The sequence below is a fragment of the Petaurus breviceps genome, unplaced genomic scaffold (assembly GCF_028583685.1).
Source record: "Petaurus breviceps papuanus isolate PSGF00001 unplaced genomic scaffold, PetGlider_PUasm1.0 313, whole genome shotgun sequence".
In the NCBI taxonomy this organism is placed as follows: Eukaryota; Metazoa; Chordata; class Mammalia; order Diprotodontia; family Petauridae; genus Petaurus; species Petaurus breviceps.
In genome coordinates this window covers 89,152-114,619 of record NW_027186073.1, presented here as the reverse complement: position 1 = coordinate 114,619, position 25,468 = coordinate 89,152, and the positions used below count along the sequence as shown (strand labels likewise).

At 36.8% G+C, this 25,468-nt stretch overlaps 1 protein-coding gene across 3 annotated transcripts in view; it reads right to left on the bottom strand.

The window, feature by feature from the left end:
- LOC138167808 (olfactory receptor 6C2-like) overlaps nt 1–19,367 on the bottom strand; it is a 65,608-nt gene extending 46,241 nt beyond the window's left edge. For all 3 annotated transcript variants that reach the window (XR_011169973.1, XR_011169974.1, XM_069096770.1), the window contains exon 1: nt 18,927–19,367. The gene's annotated coding sequence lies outside the window, so the exon portion shown is untranslated. The remainder of the gene's footprint in view (nt 1–18,926) is intronic.
- Between the last annotated feature and the right edge of the window lie 6,101 nt (nt 19,368–25,468).

The following is a 25,468-nucleotide window of genomic DNA, read 5'->3' as shown; positions in this document are numbered from 1 at the left end:
ATGTAATGGCTGGACAGTTTGGAAAGCTGTCTACTTGATCTGTTTCTGTCTTGATAATTCTGCCTGTATACTTTGAAGTTCGGGGTGCTGACCTTTTTCCCCTGAACAAGGTAAACGATATATGGTCTGACTGATTAAAGTAAGCTTGTTAACCCATTTTGAGTTGCTTTCCTTTATCAAAGCAGATCCAAGAACCTGTGGTGGCAGCAACCCTGAGGATGCTTGGGGTGCTTGCTGCTACAGGAAGATACTGTATATGTTTTGCATCACTTCTCTTGATTAAATGCCAAGCCAGTGTGTGACTCCATTGCTCTATGGGAGACCTGGAACTTATCCATTGTCAATTGTTATAAGTTTTGAAGCAATAGATAATCACTGGAAAAAATATTTGTCTTCAAAAAGATGGCCCCATGTCTCAGAGAAACATTTGATCATTAAAAATATTACATAATTTGCAACTTACTTGTAATCCAACCCATCTTCCTTTTATCCAATTCTTGTTCCAGTTCACTATCCATTTGCAATGTTTGTCCAAGATATAGGAGCTAATGCACCTTCTGTGTGGGCTATCTAAGCAACTGTAAGTCAAGGCTGGACATTAAGTACTCTGCATCTTCTTAGATGAAACTGAAAAAATGAAATTCATTAAAAGGAGATAGACTAGTCATGAGGAAAGAGTGAAGGACAACTCATATGTACTTCATGCATAGCCACTGACTATCAAGGGATCCAGAAGAAATCTCTCAGTTTATGGGACACAGGTCTTCCTGAGGTGGAATTATATGACACAGACATGAGTCACTCTGGATAAAAAGGAGTGGATGTGCTACAATTAGCATTATTGAAAAGAATATTCCCACACATGATATCACACGTCCCTCAAAGTTGTCCTATATCGAAGTATATTGAGAACTTGGGCCTCACCTTTCCATCGCCCCTTCAAAGTCCGAGGGGAGTCCCTCCATGCCTGAGGGATTGTGATATTTTTTCCAATGCTATCAGCACAAGCCCCCCATCCTTGTGTGTTTCCCTACTGGTAGCTGCCAGTCACTACCACCCCAGTTTCATTTAACCAATAATCAGCAATTAACTTTTACAAAGAGATTGTTGCTTTTAAAAATAAAATAAGAACAGAAATGAAAACATTTCCTGCCAATACCTTGAAGGGGCACACTTTCCCCCTATCATTTACATAGTATTTCTCTCAATTTACCCCCTGCTTTCCACCCACACTGCCAGTATGCTAGGTCAAGCTCTCTTTATCTTTTGTCCCTGCTTCTCTAACAGCTTCCTTAAAGAACTTCCTATTTGTAGTCTCCTCTCTCTAATACATCCTTCACATAGTCACTAGAGTAATTTTATTGTGATGATTGTGATCACATTATTCCCTGACTCAGAAACAGTCAATTTTCTTCCCTTTCCCTAGCAGATAAAATGCAAACTGGATATCCTATCATTTAAGACCCTTCACAATCTGGCTCTAACTTCCCTGTCCAGCCTTTTTTCTCTTTACTCTCTTTCACCTACTCTAATTTCTGCAAGTCACATTGGACATTGAATTATTTATTCTCCAGTCCTATACTGACCTTTCCTGTATCATTGTATTGGCTTAGCCATTAACCACTCCTAGAATGCATATTCCTGACCTGGACAATCCTAACTGGTAAAAATCCTTCTCTTACTTCAAGGCCCAGGACAGGTACTCCTTCACCTATGATGCTTTCTCTGATTGACTCAGATGAAAACTCCTTCAGCCTTTTTGATTTTTTCCTAGTACTTTATCTGAACCCTTTTTTTGCACTTTTAACATAGTAGAAGTTTAGTATTTTAGAATTGGAGTAGTTGTGCATATGTCTGAAACCTCTACTCTATCTTCCCAAAGGAATAGATTTTACTGTTTTCTCTCCTTAAATCCAGAAATCCTAGTCCAATGGCTTGCTCAATGAGTAAAACCCATAATCAAAACAATCTGGTACTGGCTAGGAAATAGAGTGGTAGATCAGTGGAATAGATTAGGTACACAATACACAGTAATACATGATCATAGTAATATAGTGTTTGACAAATCAGAAGACCAAACAATTTTGGACAAGAACTTAAAAACTGCTTGGAAAACTAGAAAGTAGTATGGCAGAAACCAGATATAGACCAACATCTTACATAGTAAAGCAAGATAAGATAAAAAATAGATGCATGATTTAAACTTAAAGGGAGATACTATAAATAAGTTAGGAGAGCAAGAAATAGTCTGATCTATGGAGAAGGGAAGAATTTATAAGCAAGTAAGATACAAATAGTTACTAGATGTAAAATTTTTAAAAAATTGATTATGTTAAATTAAAAAGGTTTTGCACAAACAAAACCAATGCAACCAAGATTAAAATGAAAGTAGAAAGATGGAAAATAATTTTAAAGCAAGTAAAGGCCTCATTTCTTAAGTAAATAGAAAACTGATTCAAATTTATAAGAATATTAGTCATTCTCCAATGGTCAAAGAATGAATAGGCAGTTTTCAGATGAAAAAAAAAATCAAGGCTATCTAAAGTCATATGAGAAAATGTTCTAAATTACTAATGACCCAAGAAATTCATATTAAAACAATTCAGTTGTCAACTCACACCTATCATATAGGCTAAGAAGAATTAAAAAGGAAATAAGTATTGGAGGGGATATGGAAAAATCAGGACACAAATGCACTGTTGGTAGAGTTGTGAATTGATTCAACTCTTCTGGAGAGCATTTAGGAACTATGCCTAAAGGGCTATCATACCCTTTAATCCAGGAATACCATTGCTACATCTGCATTCCAAAGAGGTGGGTGAGATATATTTGTATTAAAAAAATACTTATAGCAGCTCTTCTTTTAGTGGCAAAGAATTCGTAATTGAGATATCCATCAGTTGGGAAATGGCCAGACAAATTATGCTATATGATTGTAATGGAATTATTACTGTGCTGTAAGGAATGATGAGTAGGCTAATTTCAGAAAAACCTGGGAAGGCTTACATGGACTGATCCAAAGTAAGGTGAGCAAAACCAGGAGAACATTGTACACAGAAACAGCAATCTTGTGCAATAATCAGTTGTGAATGACTTAGCTATTCTCAGCAAAGACAATTCCAAGGGTTCATAGTAAAAAAAATAATGCCATCCACAAAAGAACTGAGGGAGTCTGAAGGTAAATCAAAGCATATTTTTTCACTTTCTCCATTTTTCATGCTTTTTTTTCCTTTTGTCTGTATCTTCTTTCACAATATGACTAATATGGTAATGTGTTTTGCATGGTTGATCAATTATACCCTATATCAAATTGCTTATTGTCTCAGGGAAAGGAGAGATAAGGAGAGCAAAAGTTTGGAACTCAAATTTTTTTTAATTAACATTAAAAATTGCCATCACTTATAATTGAGGAAAAACAAAATATTATTTAGCATATGTAATATTTTATATAAAAGCTACTTATATTTTGCAAATTTATGAAAGATCTCTATGCATATAAGCTAACCATTGGCCATTAAGAATATACCTTAAAAAACAGGGACCTGAACCTGGGATTTAGAATGTAACGAAAATGTATATAAAATGCAGAAATCATTTTGGTGATTTTTCAAAAATCAGAACCTATTTTTATAGCCTATTCAAACAATTGTGTTTCTATCTCTCTATATTTTAGAAATCAGAAACACTGGCTATAAAAATTGTTTCTCAGCTTTCTGCTTTCTTTCTAATTTTGGTGTCCTTGGCTTTGTGCAAAAACTTTTTAATATAATGTAACCAGAATTATCTATTATGCATTTTATGGTGTTCTGTTTCTCTTTCTTGGTCATAAATTCTTCTCTTCTCCATAGATCTGAAAAGTAAACTACTCCTTGCCCTCCTAATTTTGTCATACCACTTATGGTGTCACTCTTTATGTCTAAAGACCTTATCTTGGAAAACAGTGTGAGATGTTGGTCTATTGGTAGTTTCTGCCATATTAGTTTTCTCAGCAGTTTTTTTTTTTCAAGTAGTGAGTTATTATCCCAAAAACTGTCTTTGGGTTTATCAAACAGTAGTTTGGTAATTTATTATTGGTCATTTATTACTGTGCCTTGTGTACCAGCCTATTCCACAGAACAACTACTCTATTTCTTAGTTAATACAAAATTGTTTTGATGATTGCCACTTTATTATATAGTTTTAGATCTGGTACAGCTAGACCAGCTTCCTTTGCATTTTCTTCAGTAATTCCTTTGATATTCTTGACCTTTTGTTCTTTCAGTTAAATTTTGTCATTTTTCTAGCTCTGTAAAATATTTTTTGGTAGTTTGATTGGTATGGCATTGCATAAGTAAATTAATTTAGTTATAATTATCATTTTCATTATATTATCTCAACCTACCATGAGCAATAGATATTTTTCCAATTGTTTGGATCTGACTTTATTTGTGTGAAAAGTGTTTTATGATTGTGTTCATATAGTCCTTGGGTTTGTCTTAGCAGGTAGACTTCCAAATATTTATACGGTATTTTAAATGGAATTTATTTTTCTATTTCTTACTGCTGGGATTTGTTGGTAATATATAGAAATGCCAATGATTTATTTATTTTATATCCTGCAACTTTGCTAAAGTTAATCATTTCAAGTAGTTTTTTAGCTGATTCTTTAGGATTCTCTAAGTATACCATCTGCAAAAAGTGATAGCTGTGCTTATTCTAATTTCTTCTCTTATTGCTAAAGCTAACATTTCTAGTACAATATTTAAAAATAGTGGTGATAATGGGCATCCTAGTTTCACCCCTGATCTTATTGGGAAAGCTTCTAGCTTATCTTCATTACAGATAATGCTTGCTGATGGTTTCAGATATTTATCATTTTAAGGAAAACTTCATGTATTCCTATGCCCCCTAGTGTTTTTTTAAAAGGAATGGGTGCCATATTTTGTTGAAAGCTCTTTCTGCATCTATTGAGGTAATCATATGATTTCTGTTAGTTTTGTTATTGATGTGGTTAAGTATGCTGGTAGTTTTCCTAATATTCAACCAGTCTTGAATTCCTGGTATAAATTTTACCTGGTCATAGTATACTATCCTGGTGATAAATTGCTGAAATCTCCTTGGTAACATTTTATTTAAATTTTTTTCATCTATATTCATTAGGGAAATTAGTCTTTAATTTTCTTTCTCTGTATTGGTTCTTCCTGGTTTAAGTATTAGCACCATTATCTACATCATAAAAAGAATTTGGTAGGACTCCTTCACCTGTTTTTCCACCTGTTTATATAGTGCTAGAATAAACTGTTCTTTAAATGTTCAGTAGATTTCACTTATAAATCCATCAGGCCCTAAAGATTTTTTCTTAGTGAGTTCATTGATGGCTTGTTCAATATCTTTTCCTAAAGTGGGATTCTTTAAATATTTTATTTCCTCTTCTGTTAATCTGGGCAATTTATATTTTTGTAAATATTCATCCATTTCACTTAGATTGTCATATTTATTTATACAATTGGGCAAAATAGCTCCTAATAAATGTTTTAATTTCCTCTTAATTGGTGGTGAATTCACTCTTTCATTTTTGATACTAGTAATTTGGTTTTCTTCTTTCTTTTTAAAAATCAAATTAACCAATGGCTTATCTATTTTATAGGGTTGGGTTTGTTTGTTTCTTTGTTTTCATAAAACAAGCTCTTAGTTTTCTTTATGAGTTCAATGGTTTTCTTACTTTTAATTTTATTAATCCCTCCTTTGATTTTTAAGATTTCCAATTTTGTGTTTAACTAGGGATTTTAAATTCATTATTTTTGTAGTAATTTTATATGCATGCCCAATTCATTGATCTGCTCTTTCTCTATTTTATTGATGGAAGAATTTAGATAAATAAAATTTCCCTTAACTACTACTTGACCACATCCCATAAATTTTGATATATTGTTTCATTGCTGTCATTGTCTTTCATAAAATTCTTAATTATTTCTATGGTTTATTCTTTGACCCACTCATTCTTTAGCTTTAAGTTATTTAGTTTCCAGTTAATTTTTAAACCATCTTTCCATGACCCTTTATTAAATGTAATTTTATTGCATCATGATCTGAAAAGGATGCATTTAATATTTTTGGTTTTCTGAATTTTATTATGAAGTTTTTATGCCCTAATACAAGGTCAGTTTTTGTGTAGGTGCCATGTACCAATGAGAGAAAGATATATTCTTTTCTATCACCATTCAATTTTCTGCAGAAGTCTGTTGTATCTAGCTTTTGGAAAATTCTATTCACCTCCTTAACTTCTTTCCTGTTTATTTTGTGGTTGGATTTATCTAGTTCTGAGAGAGGAAAGTTGAGGTACCACTAGTGTAGTTTTACTGTCTATTTCCTCCTGTAACTCACTTAACTTCCCCTTTCAGAATTTGGATGCTATATCACTTGGTGCACATATGCTTAGTATTGATATTATTTCATTGTTTATGATACCTTTTAGCAAGATGTAGTATACTGAAGACGGCGGAGTAGAAACAGGACGTCCATGTGGCTCTGGCTCCTACCATCTCCAATTCATGTAAAAGGGAACTCTGAACAAACTTTGGATCTACAGAACCCACAAAATGACATAGAGAGCTAACCTCCTGCTGAGGACAGCCCAGCAGGCTGGCAGGAATCGACCAGCACGGCACTCTGGGAGCTGAGCCCAGTCCTGAGCAAACCAGAGCTTTCAGCCCAAGGGTGGGCCTGACCCGTCTCCAGCTGGAGGGACTCCAGATCACCAGCAGCTGTGGACGTGTCCATAATTATCGACACATAGATGCAAAGGACAAAGTGAGAGGTCAGTGCAGTGTGGACTTTGGGACCCAGTACTTGGGAGTGTGTCGGCTTTTGCCCCCCGGGTGAAAAGCTGCTGAGGGCTGTGGCCCAGCTGCCACCACGTGGCAGCTTCAGCACCTGGCCTGCAGAGTGTAGGGGGACCAAGAGATCAGTCTGAGGGGTAATCGCTGTTGCTTTAACCTGCTTGGATCTGTATTGCTGTCCAGGGTGGAGGTCCTGGGATGTGTGGCCAGCTTGCCAGAACATGTGGAGGCTTCAGAGAGGGCACCCAACTAATACCTCCGGCAGCTGAGAAAACCCCAGCATTTGGAATGAAGCTCCCCTGTCTGGTGGCAGAGTCCTACTGTGGCAAAAAATCCCAAAAGTCAAGTAATTGAGTGGCAAAATGAGCAGACAAAGGAAGCAAACCAAGCAAAGCAATCCAACATTAGACTCCTATTTTGGGGACAAAAAGGATCAAAGCATGGAACAGGAGGAAGACAGTGAAGTCAAAATTCCTGCACCAAAAGCTTCCAAGAAAAATACGAGATGGTTACAGGCCATAGAGGACCTTAAGAAGCAGATAAGAGAAGTGGAGGAAAAATTGGGGAGAGAAATAAGAACGAAGCAAGAAAATTATGAAAGGATAGTCAACAGCCTGACTGAGGAGAATAATACCTTAAAAAATAGACTCAAATGGCAATAGAGGCTCAAAAAGGCAATGAGGAGAAGAATGCCTTAAAAAGCCAAATTTTCCAGATGGAAAAAGAATCTCAAAATCTCAATGAGGAGAATCATTCCTTCAGAATTAGACTGGAGCAAATGGAAACTAGTGACTTTATGACAAATCAAGATGCTGTTAAACAGATCCAAACAAATGAAAGAATAGAAGGCAATGTGAAATATCTCATGGGAAAAACCACTGACCTGGAAAATAGATCAGGGAGAGATAATTTTAAAATTATTGAACTACCTGAAAGTCATGATCAAAGTAAAAACCTAGAAATCATCCTGCAGGAAGTTCTCAAAGAAAACTGCCCTGATGTCTTAGAACCAGAGGGCAAAATAGAGGTTGAAAGAATCCACCGATCACCTCCTGAAAAAGATACCAAAAAGAAAACTCCTAGGAATATAATAGCCAGGTTCCAGAATTCCCAGATTAAGGAGAGAATATTACAAGCAGCCAGGAAGAAACAATTTGAATATTGTGGAAACACAATCAGAATAACCTAGGATCTGGCAGCTTCTACACTGAGGGATCGAAGGGCTTGAAATATGATATTCCGGAGGTCAAAGGAGCTGGGATTAAAACCAAGAATCACCTACCCAGAAAAACTGAGTATCATGTTTCAGGGGAAAATATGGTCATTCAGTGGAATACAGTACTTTCAAGCTCTGTACCTAATATTCATTGACATGACCAAAGTCTTTGATACTGTCAGTCGGGAAGGTTTGTGGAAAATCATGGCAAAATCTGGTTGCCTGAAAAAGTTTATCATTATTGTATACCAGTTTCATGATGGCATATTTGCATAGGTTCTGCATATGCTTTCCTAGTCTCCAATGGATTGAAGTGGGCTTTGTGCTTGTTCCCATGCATGACGCTTTCAGTACTGTTCCTGGATATCTTCAACAAGGATGAAAATAGCATCAAAATCAGCTTACACACCAATGGCAAGCTATTTAACTTGAAAAAGCTACAGGCCAAGACTTAAGTAGAAAGAAAGTTGGTGCATGATTTTTTTGTTTACAGATCATTGTGTACTCAGTGCAGACTCTGAAACTAAAATGCAATAGAGTGTGGATCAATTCTCTGCCACTTGAGCTAATTTTGACCCTACAATCAGCAAGAAAAGAGAAATTCTTCACCAGCATTGCATCATCTATAGAGCAAATAGCAAAATTTTGAATGCTGTGGATAATTTCATTTATCTTGGCAGTATACTTTCCAGGGAGGTCCACTTAGACAATGATGTTGATACATCAGAGCTAGCTCAGTTAGGGAGGTCAGTTTCTGAAAAGAAAGTGATTTTCCTAAAGCACAAATCTGATCATGTCACCCCCACAACTCAATTCAGTTGCTCTTTATTACCTCCAGGATGAAAAATCCTCTCTTTGGAGTTCAAAGCCCTTCCTAAATCTAGCTTTCTCCTACCTTTTCAGTCTTCTTAAATCTTACCCTCTTTCACTTACCCTACAATCCAGTGACACTGGCTTCTTCATTGTTCTACAAACAAGACACTCCATCTTTTAGCTCAAGGCATTTTCTATGGCTGGAATTCTGTGTCTAAAATGCTATCCCTCCTCATCTGCATCTTTTGGCTTCCCTAGCTTCCTTTAAGTCTCAACAAAAATCTCATCTTGTACATGAAGACTTTTTCCAACCTTCTTAATTCTAATGCCTTCCTGCTCTTAATGATTTCCTATTTATCTTGTATAGATCTTTGTTTGTACATATATGTTTGCTTGTTTTCTCCCCATTAGACTGTGAGTTCCTTGAGGGCAGAAATTGTCCTTTGCCTATTTTCTGTATCCCTAGAGCTTAGCATAGTGCCTAGCCTGTAGTAGATGCTTAATAAATGTTAATTGACTGCCTTACTGATTCTGTTGAGCTAAAATTTCATCTCCATTCTGGGTCGTAGAACTCCCTAAGTTTTGTGTAGCATGTAGTCTATCTCCTAAACAAATCTGTATGGATTCTACACTACCATATTTACTTGTTTGTTTTAATAAATACATTTCTCATTATCTATGATTTGCTTTTGTGTAATATCGTTGCTGTTTTCCTTAATTTTCGAAGAGTATCAATGATATCACAGGTGATATCTTAACTTGCACATGAATTGGATTTAAGTGAGGGAGAGTTGTTATGAAAAAAGCCTCACTCTCTCTTCCAGAGTCACTGAAGTCCAGTGAAAGGACAAAAATCAATACAACTGGTGACAGTCAAATTCAGTGGATGACCTTAGTGTCTTCAATGCCTGCCCAAGCTCTAAGCACTCCACAGTGCCTGCTTCAGTCACCTTCATGGTCACTGGAACAAATTGTTCTCATTTGCCAATTAGGGGACTCCAGTCAAGCCAAGATGAGAAGCTGGGCTTCCAGATCTACCTAGAAGTCCTTGTGACACAAAGGTTACCCAATACTGTTTTATACAGGAAATCTTTTGTTTTCTATATGAAAATAATCTGAGGTTATTGCTTTCTGTTTTAAGAAACCTTTAAACATAATTTAAAACATTCTAAATTTCTATTCACAACAAAAAGTACTTCCCTCATCCTAGGAAACAAAATAAATATTTATCTACTACAAAAGTGGTAAGTAGAAACTTTTTATGTCTGTAAGTCATTTGAAAAGAGATAATTAAGCTTATGGGAGCTAGAGAGATCAAAAAGTGAGGGTGATAAAAAAAAGAAGACTGAGGACAGAAGATTAGGCTACATCCCCAGTTAGAGCACAGAACCTGTATGATAGACTATCAAAGGAGACTGAGAAGTAGTCAGAACAGTGGGAAAAGAACCAAGGGAGAACATAAAAATGAAGAGAAGAAAGAGTAACCAGGAAAGGGTGATGAAAGTGTCAAAGTCTTCAGAGAGGTCAAGGAGGATTGAGAAATAAGCATTATATTTGGTAGTTACAAGATTATTGGTAACTCTGGAGATAATAAGTTGAGTTGAGTGATGAGGTCTAAAGCCAGATTATGCAACATTGAGAAGCCAGTAAGGAGAGATGAAGTGAAGGCTAGGAGCGCAAACAAATTTTTCTAGGAGTTTGTCTATGAAAGGAAAGGGAATCTTGATACAATAATACAAGAAATAATTAAAGAAAGTTGCCCTGGAGCATTATAACAAGAGAGTAAAATAGAAATAGGACAAAATCCATCAACTACCACTTAAGAGATCCTATGAGGAAAATTGATAAATATTATAGTCAAGGTCCGAAACTCCCAGCTCAAAGATGAAATATTAAAAGCAACAAGAATAAAACAATTTAAATATTATGGTACCAAAATTAAAATCACACAAGACCTAGCAGTGGAGACATTAAAGGACCACGGATCTGAGAACACTGTATATGGAAGAGCAAAAGAACTGAAACTCTGGCTGAAAATATCATACCCAGCAAAGTTAAGCATAATCCTGAATGGGGAAAAATGGATATTTGATCAACTATCAGACTTTCAAGACTTTGCTTTTAAAAAAAAACCTGAACTTAATAGAATATTTAACACACAAGAATCAAGAGAAACATAAGGTACATAGCAAAGACTGATTACAGGGCATCCAATAATGACAGAACATGTATTTTTTATATGTGTAAAATATAAAACATATGTCTAAGATTTTTATTAATAATTGGGTAGCTCATAAGAAAGATTGTGGTAAACCTGAGTATGATATGAATTTTAAAAGTAAAACCATTTAGGAACAACTAAAAGGAGGATTTTTTAAATTATACAAATGAGGCAAGAGGAAGAATTAACACAGAGGAATTAGACTGGAGAGGAGGGCTGGTGGTTCTAGTAACCTACTTTCATCAGAAATGGATTTAAGAGGGAACAATACATATATATTTAAAAGAGTATAACAATCTTCTAAATTCATAAAATAAAATGGCAAGGGGATAGGGAAGGGCGAGAAGGCAAGGGAGGGATCTTTAGAGGGGAGGGTAAGGGAACAGGTTTATGTGGGGGGGAAGGTGTTTGGATTTATGGGAATGGGAGGACAGGGGAGGGATCCTTAGAGGGGGGTTGGCAAGTAATAGCAGGGCAAGCTAGCAGAGAGAAGTAAAGTAGAGGAGGCAGGAGGGATAGAAAACAAGAGATATGCACAAACTTAAAAATAAAGATCAGAGTAGAATTTGAAAGGGAAAGTATACATCTATATATGTATGTATATATCTATAGGTATAGAGAAATACATCCATACTTCATTGTAGCCTTCTGGGGGGAGGAGAGAGGGGAAAAAAGAACAAAGTAAAAAAGTGCACAGCAGAGAACAAAAGAAAATTTACAAGGAAGCAAATAAGAAATGGTCCACTCTCAACACAATATGTAGTATTTATCATACAGGCTTTCTTGAAACAAAAATTAATTGTTACTTATTTTGGATCTTCTCTTATGTTCTGCTATGCACATGACATGCTTTTATTCCCCTTTATTACTTTGTATTTTAAGTTCCAATATTTAAGTTTCTGATATGTTTTTGTTCCTTTCCTCTTCTGTATTTGTGTTCCAGTGTTTGAATCTAAAATAATTTTAAAAAAAAAAGGAAAGGGAGATAGGGTGATAGCTTGAGATGACAGTAGGATCTTATTTGTAGATAATAAGGAAGGAACCAGTAAATAGACAAAGACTAAGTATTACATGGGCACTTGGAGTCTGAGGATCTGAGTTCAAGTCCCATTTCCTTGACTGTGTCATTTAACACCTGAGCCTCTGGTTCTTTATCTATACAAAGAGAAAGATAAGACTAGATGAGTTCTAATACTCCTTTCAGCTTTAAATCTTATGATCCTGAAACAACAACTTCCAGGATCACCTGGGACAGAAGGAAAGATGCAAAAAGATAACCTTGATCCCAGAGCCATTTTTTCCTGATTTGGATAGTTTGCCTACAGCTGAGGATGCCCACAGCCAATAAAGGCCTCCAGAAACTCAACTTGTGCTTTCCTGGCACCTTACTCCCTTGTCTCTCGGGAACCTCTCCCTATTCAAGGAGATTCATTCAATAATAATTCAATTCATTATTTCCAAAATTGCCAATTAAGGAAGTTCATTAGTAATTTCCAAATATGAATCCCAAGGGCACTTTTGACTGTTTCACCCAAATGATACCCTAGTGCCCATACTGAACAGAGCAGATAAAATCTGAGTGATTCTGATTAGTGCAGGAACTTACAAGGAGACCTCTTGAGACCTACAGAGATCATCAGCATCTGTCTTTTTGGAGCATCCTCTGACCTCAATCTCATTTCTTCCCTTTTGACTGCATATACTTGTCCACTTGCATAAGATAAGGGCAGCTCTCTCACAGTCTTCAAAACAGTTGGAGGTTAAATTAATGGGAATAATAGAGATATAATAAATGCCCACAAAGTTGTCATTGTTCTAGGTGAACTGAGCTCTGTTCCTTTATTGCAAAACCTGCATGTTTACCATGATAAAGTGGCAAGACTTGGTAAAAAGAAAACATGTTTTATGCAATACTGCTTTGTCACCAACATATGGACTCTCATTTTTTATTTATCCCTCAAAACACTTAGGATCGAAAACCTCCATTTATATTTCTGAATTTTCAGGTATGTGTCCCATTTTTACTAGGTCCTCTGAGTTTGTGGAGTTGAAAATACATTGGGATCACAAGCCAATAAAGCAGCTAGGGGTACAGTAGATAGAATGTTGGACTTGGAGTTGGGAAGATCTAAGTTCAAATCTGGCCTCAGACACTGGCTCTGTGACCCTGGGCAAAGTCATTCAACCTCTATTTATCCCTCAATTTCCTCAATTGAAAATTAAAGATAATAACAGCACCTATCACCCAGAGTTGTTATGAGGATAAAATGAAATAATATAGTTCTTTGCAAACCTCAACAAGTCACATCAGTGCTATCTATTGTCATGTGAATTCCCAATAGGACATTGTTGGATCCAAAGATGGTGACCAGAAAATGAAGAGGCCCTGGGGTCACTTCTAGCTCCCAGATTCTTCATTTCTGGGTATCTAGGCAAATAGGCAGTGTTAAATATTCTTAAGAGCCCACATATCTTAGACTAGAGGCGTCAAATATATGACCAGAAACAGCACATCTGCTGCAACATTCCTGAGTAAGTCTGAACCAGATTAAAATGCAATTGGAAAATATTTGACAAAATAAGTAAAAATATAATTTAACATAGATAATGTTAATGTGTGGTTTTCTAAGTCAATCTATGGCCCATATGGGATCCTTATGCATGCTTTAGTGAACCTCATTTCTATTGTAGACACTGCAGCTTTAAAAATAACTACAAAAGTCATGGAGAAAAAGCAGCAGAGGATATCCCAGGCAATCTTATTTCTAACAAGACCCATGTGTGCCCTTCACCATGGAGACAAGGACAAGAAGAATATACCAAATGGATTCTAGATCCCATTCCTCAAGACACTAGAAAATTCTCCTAGAAAAGTCCATAAATGTCCATTTGTTTCTTTCCCCAGATTCAGAGTTGGAGTAATGTTGTGGCCATGAGAAAGGGGTCTACATGATCTAGGAATCAAGGAAAACAATGCAGGGAATCAGGTCAGAAGGATTCAGGGGAATGGAAACTTTGAGGTGTGCTAGGACACTCCTCAGAACTCCCTGGGGTGCCTTAAAACAGGAATAAAAAACCACTCCTAGAAATCTCCCTTTGGTTCCCTCTGAAGGCACCTTGCCAATCAGTGGCACAACCACATGAAAGAGCAAAATTTGGTACCATGGAAGGGGACCATACAGACAAGTTTCAGCTCAATACCAAAAACTTGAGTTATCTAAAATGTTGTTCAATGAATAGAGTACTGGACTTGGAGTCAGGATGACCTGAGTTCAAATCTAACCTCAGATACTTCCTAGCTGTGTGACCCTGGCAAGTTGCTTGACCTCTGTTTACCTTGGAGGAAGCTAGGTGGCTCAATGAGTAGAGCTCTGGGCTTGGAGTCAGGATGACCTGAGTTCAAATCTAACTTCTGACACTCACAAGCTGTGTGACCCTGGGCAAGTCACTCAACTTCTCTTGCCTTAATCCCCTAGAAAAGTAAATAGCAAACCACTCAAGTATCTTTGCCAAGAAAACCTCATGGACAGTGTTGGCATGATATAGTCCACTCAGTCATAAAGAGTCAGACATGACTGATTGACTAAACAACAGAGTTATCCAAAAGGAGGCTCGGCAGTCTCAGCTTAGTGGGTTTCTATTCAAAGGAGACTTTTAAGTCAATGCTGGGTGATCACTTGTCAGTCACTTGTTCAAGGGAGGCTTGGCCGATATTGGTTGAACTAAATAGTCCCAGAGGTTATCTCCCAGGTCTGAAACTATGATCCTCTAAAAAAACCCAGAGATAGTGAAGTCAACTAACAAATTAAAGAGTAATTGCAAACAATTCTTGCTTGCTGATACCTCAGCTGTAGCCCCACTGCCCTAATGCACAGCTTCCCAAACCCCTGCAAACATACAGGGAAATAGCACCATGCCAGGCACCCAAGCAGTGTTCTCAGGAGGAAAGCCAGAGAAACAAGAAAGATCACTGTGTGCCCTCCCCACACCAATATTTTACTCACATCCTTTTTTTGGAGGAGTTCCCTCTGTCCTCCAGAGGAAGGCAAGGGCTATTACAAGTGGGCATGGAAAATTTCCTGCTATTGACATTTTATGCTAGCTACTTATAAACTTACTAACTGGAAGGGAGTGAGGTTGTCAGGGGTACCAGAACAAGATAAAATTTTTACACACTCCCATATACCTACAGATATCTATCTCAAAATTTCTGTACCATTGGTTGGAGACTGTATAGGAGGGATTCATATGAGAGTGGTCCAGGAATGTACATCGAGGGCATATTATGAAAGACTTTAAACATGAGAGAGGTTGGTATTTTATCCCCAAATTAATAGGGAAGCACTAAGGAATGACATTATCAGAACTGTGTTTTAGGAATGTCAGTTTGGCAGATGTGTGAATGCTGGATTGGAGAAGGGAGAGAACAGACTGAGAGAGAACAATTTGGAGGCTATGTCAGTAATCTATGTCATAGGTGATAAGGAATGAACTTGGGTGGTGATTATGTGAGTAGAGAGAAGAGGAGAGATGTGAGAGTTTGATAAGTAGAACTGAAAATATTTGGCAATTCACTGGATATTAGGAAGAAATAAGATATAAGGGTGGCTCTAAGGTTGCAAACCTAAGTGTCTAGAAGGAAATTAAGAAGAGGGATAGATGGGGAGAAAATGATGAGTTCTTTTTTGGGCATGATAAGTTAGATAAGCCTTTGGGTCATCCAGGAAGAGATACAGGCAAGTGAAGAAGGGGAAATCTGAGGGCTGCATATGTACAGTTTGATGTCAATTTCATAAAAAGGATAATCAAACTCATTCCATTTGATGAGTTCCACAAGAAAGAGTGTGTAGAAATGAAAGAGAAGAGGTCCCAGATCAGAGCCTGGATGGGTACCTAAGCTTACGGAAAAGGAGTGTATGCAAAGGAAACCAAGAAAGAGTTGTCAGTCATTTAGAGAGAAAACTAGGAAATATCAATATGTTTATCCATCTCCACTGATATCCTTTTTCAAATTTTCCATCTAGTAGCAATAGGATGATTACTGGTTTATAATATCATCATTTCTGCTTTCATCATTATTTTACTTGAAATTCTACAGTTTCCTACTAAGGGGTTCCTACAAAGCAACCCCTTAACATCTTGGTTGATCTAGCATAAAATCTATAAATTAATTTCATCAGTATCATTATTTTTACTCTCTTGATATAGCCCAACCATGAAGAGTGAAATTCTCTCTAATTATGCCTCTTGCTTAATTTCTATAAAGATTGTTTCACAGTTGCATATATGTCCTGAATTTGTTTTAGCAGTTTAAATCCCAAATGTTTTATGCATTGTAGAAAAGATTTTCTCATTCTATCATTACCTCCTGGATGTTCTCTTAGTGTTGCTAAGCAATGAAGGTGTTATTTATGAAGGATGGCCTTTTTCAATGAAGCCATGCAGGTACCTGGGCATTACCACTCCCCTTTCAAATATTACAAAATTATCTCCTGAACAATGCATTTCCCAGGATTCCAAGAAGATGACTGAGTCACAAGGAGTTTATTTAGCTCCTCAGTCTTATTTGAATAGATTAAAAATCCATCCAAATTAGAGATTTAAAGGAGAAAAAAAAGAAAGAAAAGAAGGGGAGCAACCATAGAGCCTCAAAGGGAATAGTTGCTCAAATAGAAAATAGGAAATCACAAGTAACTAAGTAAACAATAGAATAAAACTTCCAGTATAATGAACAAACACAAATTACTAAAAGATCCAGAAACAAAAATTGAAAAACAAATAAACTTCAACAATTTCCCAAGAAATGAAAAAGGGACCTAGCCTAAGACATAAAGATGATACACATTTTAAAGAAAATGAAGGAAGACATCAATAAAGAAAGATCTGTAATATATAGTGAGATACCTATCATTAGAAAAACTAAATAATACGTAAACTCTTTTTCATACAAAGTAGTTTGATGCTAAAAGAGGGAGACCAAAAAAACTTTTTTTCATAAAGTTATATCTGCTAGTAAAGGATATAAATAAAGTATTATATATTTCTTTCTCTTCATCTTTTACATGTAAGCAATTGGATGGTTTAAAAGGCAACAAGTTTTTACTTATTAAAAACTGGTGATATGTAAGCATGAAGAAAGTCTCAAGGACACAGAATATGGTGAAGACTCTTCTAAAAACTGAGATTCTGAGAATTGCGGTCCTTCTGCTCGTTTACATATAACTGTTTTAAGATCAATCAGCATAAAACTCAGGGGAAAAAATGAGAAATAAGATAACTATTTGGAAAGAGAAGGATGACAAAATATGGACTAGTGATTTCATTGGAGAAATTTGGCTAGTTGTTAACCTCATAAGTGAAAGGGGAGTTACTGAATTCTGAGAAACTGATTTGTCGTTGAAACAAACAGATACACTAAAGACTGTGGCTAAGACTTGAAATAGATGGAAGAGGGGGCAAAAAGAGGTATCTGAGTAACCCGATGTCCGGAGCAGTTAACTAAAATACTTAACTTCCTAGCCCCTGCTTGTAAGCGGTTGCATACAAATTACATCCAAGTGTGGTTGGTGGTACAGTGGGATGCAACTATTGCCCTCCAGCGCCACCTAGAGGTTAATAGAGAAGCACCTTAGAACGGCCAGCTGCAACTGCCGCTTTAGTTGGAGAGGTTTTCCAAAGGTCTTTCGGTAAACTAAGCTAGTTCATATTGCTCCTAATCTCTGAGTTATTTACTATGGGTTCTGTTCTGATTCAATAGGATGAGCGAATTATTCCTGGTGAGCGAAGAGCTGGAAGGGAAGTGCTGGCGTGCAGTGCCCAGAGAGAAACAGCTTTGTAAGAAAGCTTGAAGATCAAAGCTTAACACCTAGGCAGCTGAGGAAGTTTTACATTTTCACGGGAAACACGGGGAGAGATAGATACTCAACATCTGTCGGAGTCGAGTGAATTACTTGCTGAAGGAAACTCATGGTTTCAGTATCAGGTTCTAATTCCTTTTTTTTTTTTAAAGATATGTTTCAAAGTTTCAAAATCTTTTAAATTCTAGTCCAGTTTAATAAATGAATTTTTTTTTCAAATCATTCATTGTATCAAAGTCAAACACTGAAAAAAATACACCAAACAACGGATCTACACGAGCCCTCTTGGGGTTTTCTGTGTGATCTTCGCTTCCCTGAGAGTTTCACTGAACGTTATAAATGTTGAATCCGTGCTCAATGATGAAACTTTTCTGAACTAGCATTCACTATAAACTACAATATTTTCATTAAAAGGAAAGTTGGGGTGTCACAAAAACGAAGAGGTCATAGGCAAATAATGTTTGAGGCACAGTACATCATATTTGCTCGTGACATCCAGTCATTGCTTACAAAGAAGAATCATAGTATACAAAATGTGTTCATCATTTCTTTATTCACCTCCCTAGTTTTAAAGTCTAATTATAACAAATCCTAGCATTTGCCATAATTTATTATAAGTTTGTTTGCTTTGTTTTTTAAAAGCATTTCAGCGGTAACAACTCCAGTGAGAATGTATTAAAACGAACGCTGTAGCGTTGGTCAACAGATTTAAAATCTTGTGCCATGTAGAAACTTTCTATTCAAAGTAGAAAGTATTTAATGCTGTACAGTAAGGAATTAATCCCCCAAAGGTAACTGAAGATTACAATAATCGGTACTGCAAAATTCACTGAAGAAGAAAATAAATGATATGGCAAAACTGAAAGTATATTTTATATATGTTCTAATTTTTCACTGAGGAATTCTTCCACACTGTGTTCCTTTTAAGGATGCTTAGATCATCAACAATGTTCCCACTGTAATCCAACAGCTTTCGGACAGAGTCCAAAACAAAAACATACCTGATTTGTAGTCCCCTGAATAGTTTGGGTTTGTCACTCTTGATAAAGGCAGTACTTGGGGGAACCGCCCCAGTTTTCATCCACATATTCCGAGAGTAACACCTGCCCATAGCTTCCGATCTCAAACCGTTTCTTCCTGGAAGCATCCTCTGCAATTAGGATCCAGCTGAGTTAAGTTAAACTGTCCAAGATCACAACAGCTACAGCGCAAAATGTTGGAGAAACCCAGTTCTCTGCATGCTTCCGATGATAATTCAGATCCCTGGACAGATCCCGGCTTGCAGCTCAAACGCCCGCAGCAGCCGCAGCACCAACGGCGGACTGAGCAAACTACCGCTGCCTGCCGGCGATCGCTGCCGTTCCCTAATTCGTTTCAATGACATTCCATAACTTGTGTGAGGTACAGTTTTGTTTACCGGCACTTTTTTTTTAACCTTAGGTTCATTTTGCATGTTATATCTTTTTAAAGTTGGGTTTTGGTGGTTGCTGTTAAAAAAATTTTCACTTGGACATGAACACCAGGGTTATTTTTCTGGCCACAATCATGTTCAAAACTGGTAATTCCCATTAGGTAAAACTTGCCGATTATCTGGAACATTAAAGGTTCACCAAACTGTCACTCAGGTAAGACCCGGCCTTGGCTCGTGGGCGCCTCCCTGTGGCCAGTCTGGGCCAGTTTCACTCGAAACACGAGTTGCTCTTGGATCAGAGCAATGTTTCAAATACTTTACAAGAAGATGAACTTCATTATGTAATAAAGAAGAAAACGTTATGGAGCACGCGTTGTCGCTACTTCATTTTGTGCAGGTAAAGAAGACGGAATTCTAAATACTTGGCTGAGTGACAGTTTGTTTGTTTACTTGTAGCCACCAAACGCTAATTAATCTTTTATGAGTAAACTGACCTCTTTGAGATTATCATCAATATTTCTTGTTGATATAAAAAGGTTATAGTGCTTTGGATATGTGGTTTTTTTATTACATTTAGAACCACAGACTTTTCCCTGCACTGTGGTAATTATATTACTATATTATGTAATAATATACTTTATATTTGGAGTACTTTTCTCCAGGCTTATAAACAAATATACACTTAAGTGTACTTTATTATGTACAAATTTATATAAATAAAAGAACCCAGACATTTAAAAAATTAAGTACTGAACTGAAGGATATTTTGTATTTTTCATTATTTAATGAGTTGCCACGATCAGAGAAGTTATGATTCTAGTCTTCTGGTCCTCTAGGCATGCTCAGCTAAGATGGTCCTCAGAAAGCACACAGTCAGTTGCCTAGACACAGTGATGTACTGGAACCAGCTCTTACTGACTCAGTAGATAATTGTTCAATTTTCAGCAAGAGCATTTATACCTCAGAAATCAACAAATGTTACAAATGAGGGCTTGGTTTATTGTTTTGTTGATTGTCTAGAATTAAGGGAGTAAAGAAGCAAATACTGGAGCAACTAGGTGGTGTGCAGCTCCAGCCCTGGAGTCAGAAAAACCTGAGTTCAGATCTGTTCTCAGACATTTGACACACAGCTGTGTGACCTTGAGCAAGTCACTTAACCCCAATTTCACTGCCTTGCCCCCTCCAAAAAAAAGTAAATATTAATAATGAAGATTAAGCTTAAAGGTATGTCTTGCATTTTTTTTTTTGGTAAGAGAGCTGGTTGATAAACATTTACCAGCACACTTCTGAGTAGAAAATACTTGAAACTTTTCATCATGGTAGAGCCTATAAGAATTTAAACTCCACTAGCAGAGACTTCCAGAACCCAGGAGTACTTCTGCACCACATTGAAGATTAAGAGCAGGAAATTTATAAGGTTGGTGATTATGTGGGAATCCCCTCTCCATTCTAGCCCATAAGGCCACTGTCCCACATAGCCCCATAGATCTGATAAAACCTAAATATTCCTTCCAAATTAATAATAATAATAATATAGCTGGCATTTATGTAGTGCCTAATTTTACTAGGCACTGTTCTAAGCCCTTTTACAAATATTATCTTATTGATCCTCACAAACACCCTAGGAGATAGGTACTATTACTATCATTCCCATTTTGCAGAAGAAGAAACTGAAGCAAACTAAGTTAAATGCCTTCCTCAAGGTCACACAGTAAGTAAGTCTCTGAAGCTAATACCATGGTTAAATGGATACAGTACTAGATATGGATTCACAGGATCTGAACTCAATCCCTGGTTCTCTCATTGGTTCTCCATATATGCCTTTAGCATCTTAGCCTCACTTTCCTCATCTGTGAATTTTAGGGGCTCACTGAAAAATCCATAGTGTCCCATTCTGACTCTAAATCCTAAGTTTCAATATTAGTGTGATCCATCATTCCCCCAGTTCCCTAAGAAAATAGGAAATATGTCCTGTAGATAGGCTTTGTCCAAGAATAAGTTGGCTCCTGATTTAGACAGCAGATATCTGGGGCAGTGTTGAAGATACCAGCAGCCCATCAGGCGGTAGGCTCCTGAATGTTGTCCTTTGTCCTTCTTGCTTCTCTTACCAAACTCTAGAGATGCAACTGATGTTCCCCTGACACCTTCCTTCCTTCCAGTCTCTTAGGACCACTTTCTCTTAGCCATCTGTAAATGACTTTACTTCCAAAGTCTCCAAAGAATTAAGTTCATTAGTATCTTCAAAACAGGTTCCCTAGGGCACCTTTTGTTTCCTCACATCATTGATCCCCCAGTGCCTATCCTAAATAGAGCTGTTAAAACCTGAGTCATACAAGTTAGTATCAAAACTGCCAAGAATGAGTCCACAAAGTGCTTGCACAGATCACCAGCATCATTCCTTCTGGAACACAAAGTCCAGATATATTCTCACTCTCAAAGTCCCCTTTTTTCCAAGTGTACTTATTTACTCACTCCAGTCGAATTGTCTCTCAGTTTGATTTTCCGTCAATGCCAAGAAGAGAAAGGGTACAAATGTCCACAAGGCAAGCATAGGACTGGGTGAGGCTATATCTATGACCTTTTTACTAAACCTTTGTAAATCTGTGTTATCATTCAAGTGAAAGTGACCCGACTTTCTATAAGATTCAAAATAAATGTGGTTTCTTCCTGTGGCTTTAGAACAGAAAATATGTATGGATGCAAATTCTAGGAAGAAAAGGCTGTATTGGGAATTGGTCTTTTGGATCACATTGGTACTGGAGTATGCAGCAAACTGGAGACATCAATTGCTCCCCTAGAGCTTAAGTATCTGACCAATTTCTGTAGCATTCATGTAAAGGGAAGCAACAAGGAAAACCCAGATGGTCTTGTTTTCTAAAAAGAGCTGTAGAGTAATAAGAGGGACTGGCTGATACTTCCTTTACCTTGGGGACACTTAAAGAACAAAGAAACCAAAACTACTCTAGTTCCTGGGGCCCTTTTCCTGGAACCGCACTAGTCTTCTAGATAATGGTATTATGTCCATAAGATGGCTGTCTCTTCCCAAACTCAGAAAGGGACTATATTTATATCTGAAGGATAAAAATTCAGATGATCCATGAAGCCAGGAGAACAACTACAGATGGGATAGGGTTGAGCGAGATGGAGGAACATGGCAAGTAGTAGGGGGATCCAGAGGTTTTACTCTCTTCTCTAGATATCACTGAGGAGACTGAAACTAAGAATAAAAATCACTCCCACACGTCTCCTTTTGGTCCCTCTGAAAGTTCTCTTCCCATTAAGTGGTATAACCATATCAAAGGGCTGACTCAGGCATGTTGTTTTTAATATGAGGAAAGAGCTGTCTATGTCACTGAAAGGCTCACACAGCCAGTATGTGTAAAGGGGTAGATTGGAACCCAGATCTTTGTGACTCAGAGGCCAAATCTCTAGTGATTAATCAATCCATGCAGCCTCTCTAAGGATATAAGTTGTGGGGAAGATATTTATTTGCATTGTTAGAGAAAATTCCTCAATGATACTTCCCTACATCAGTGAAAGTAAAGGTCTAGTCAAAAATTATAAGGAAAAATGTCCTAACCATTGATTATGCAAAAATAAATAAATAGAGAGAGATACATAGATAGATAGACAGACAGACAGATAGATAGATAAATGAATAAATAAATAAATAAAATGAATAAATAGATAGGAATGGGCTATTTTAACTGGCATTGGGTTCCTCCTCAGAAGTTTTCAAATGGAGAACAGCTGACCATTATCTTGGAGAGTTTGCTTATTGGATCCTCAGTTAAGCACAAGTTGGAGCAGATATGGCATAAGGCTCCTCTGAGCACTGAAGTTCTCTTTGAACTCTTAATACAACAGGTAAACCAAGAAACAGCTTTTTTTCTTTGTCCTCTGTTGGCTTTAATATTCTTTTTGCAAACTTTAACTTTTTAATTATTTTAATTTTAAAAGAGAAATTGAGTATATTTATGGTATTAAAAGATAAAATATGTTGATTTTATACAATAGTGTACATATATTTTATGTATTTCTGAGTTTCTGAACTTTTTCTGTGTCATCTGCTGGCCTTCATGTGTCATCTGTGGCTTCCACAGAACTCCCCAAAAATTACCATTTAATTTATTGTGCCAACCCATGACCTAACAAAACCATGATGGGGAAAGTAGTGATGTGGAAGAGAAAACTGTAAATAATTTTCTGGCCAAGATAGCTGCCTGAATGGGAAGCAGGTAGCCCAAGAGTCCCACATATGTACAGCAGCAAAATCCTGAAATTTACATTAGACTAAATAATGATGAGAAAATACAAGGAGAAATGTGACCTCTTCCTTCCAAAATTGCACAAGGGGTCAAAACAATAGGAAATCCTCCCAGTACAATCAGAACTGGTCAGGAAAACTTGTAGCCTGCAAGGTTCTTTTTTTTTTTTTTTTGACAGAAAACAGAGGGCTCTCCTTAGCTGCAGGGTGCTTAGAAATCCCTAGGGTGATCAGAAAGCCAAGGCAGGAGGACCAGCATTGGGCCATACCTCTCAAACAAGGATAGGCTAGGTTCCAAGAGTTCCTAGGTGCCAAGTACTCTGTACTGAGAGGGCCCTGAAGATTCAGCACTCTTAACCTCAAAAATGGAGTAGAGCCTAATCCCAGAGGTGAAACTCAGTTCAGGAACCTAGGGTACCCAGGGTGCCCTGCCCAAGCAGATATAATCATTGCACCCAAACAGACAATAGGGAATAGAACCTAGCCCTGACACAGAGCCCCAGATCAGGAACTAAAATCAAAAGATGCATAATTTTTTTTGAAAATTGCACAGATCAGTATCAAAAATTATTGTAACTCTAATTCCATAACAACTGAAAGCAGAGACTCAAAGGAAAAATGGATTTTTCACAAGGACTAGAAGAAGTGAAGAAAGATACCAAAAAGGAAAGAAATAAAAGCTCTAAGAGTCTTTTTGTTAAAAATGGTTTTTGAACATTTTTTAAGCTCTAGAAAAAATAATTAGGAGGGGAATAATTGTTTTAGAAAAGACAATGGTAAACCTTACCTAAGGAAATGAATTCTGTGAAAATGAGAAGAGAGCAAAAAGAAATCAATGATTCCAACAAAGAGCCAGTAATATTAAAATAAAATTAAAATATTAAAAATATAGAAGAAAATGTGAAACATATAATGGCAAAAAAAAAAACACTGACCTAGGAAACAAGTCAAGGAGAGATCATTTCAAAATCACTAGACTCCCTGAAAGCCATGATCTATAAAAAATTAAGTCTGGACACAATATTTCAAAATATAATAATAGAAAACTGACAGTTCTCTCAGGAAAAAAGGTCAAAATGAAGAAAGACTCAACCAATCTCCTCCTGAAATAAACTTGTCCAAAAGCAGAAATCCAAGAGTGTTATAGCAAAAATTGAGAGTTTCCATGTCAAAGAAAAGATATTATAAGCATCCAGAAAGGAGCATTTAAAGTACCAAGATACCATAATCAAGATTTTAAGAAAAACACTTGGCAGTAAGTATTATAAAAATGAGAGGTGAATTTAGAATATTCTGCTGCAAAAAGCCAAGCATACAGGCTTGCAAACAATTATAACAGCCTGCAAAGCTGGGTTGTTATTGGGTTGTTATTTTGTTTTTATTTTTCCCAGCATTGGAAAAATTGACCTTTAATGGAAAAGAGGACTTTCAATTATTTCTGATGAAAAGACCAAAATTGAATAGGAAACATTAAACCCAAAAGGAAAACGAGGAAACCTAAAAAGGTAAATTTATTTGAGCAATGGGAATGAGTCATATGATAATGTAGTGAAGAAATAAGTGTCCTTTCAGAAGTTGAATGTCTTCAAAGGATATTGAGGGAGTTAAATAAGAAAAACAGAGGTCATGGGGTAGATTGGTTCTATTCTGAGAGTGTTATGAGGGGAAAGAGAAAGAAGGGTAAGGGAAAATAATAGCATACAAAGGAGGAACAAGCATGTGAGATTTACTATTTCTCATTATTGGAATGCCTAAAAAAAGTATGCAAACATGGAGGAAAGAATGGGGAAATAGGCATTAGACAAACCTCACCCTTATCTGAAATGGACAAAGGAGAGTTGAACACATATACATAAAAATTTTGT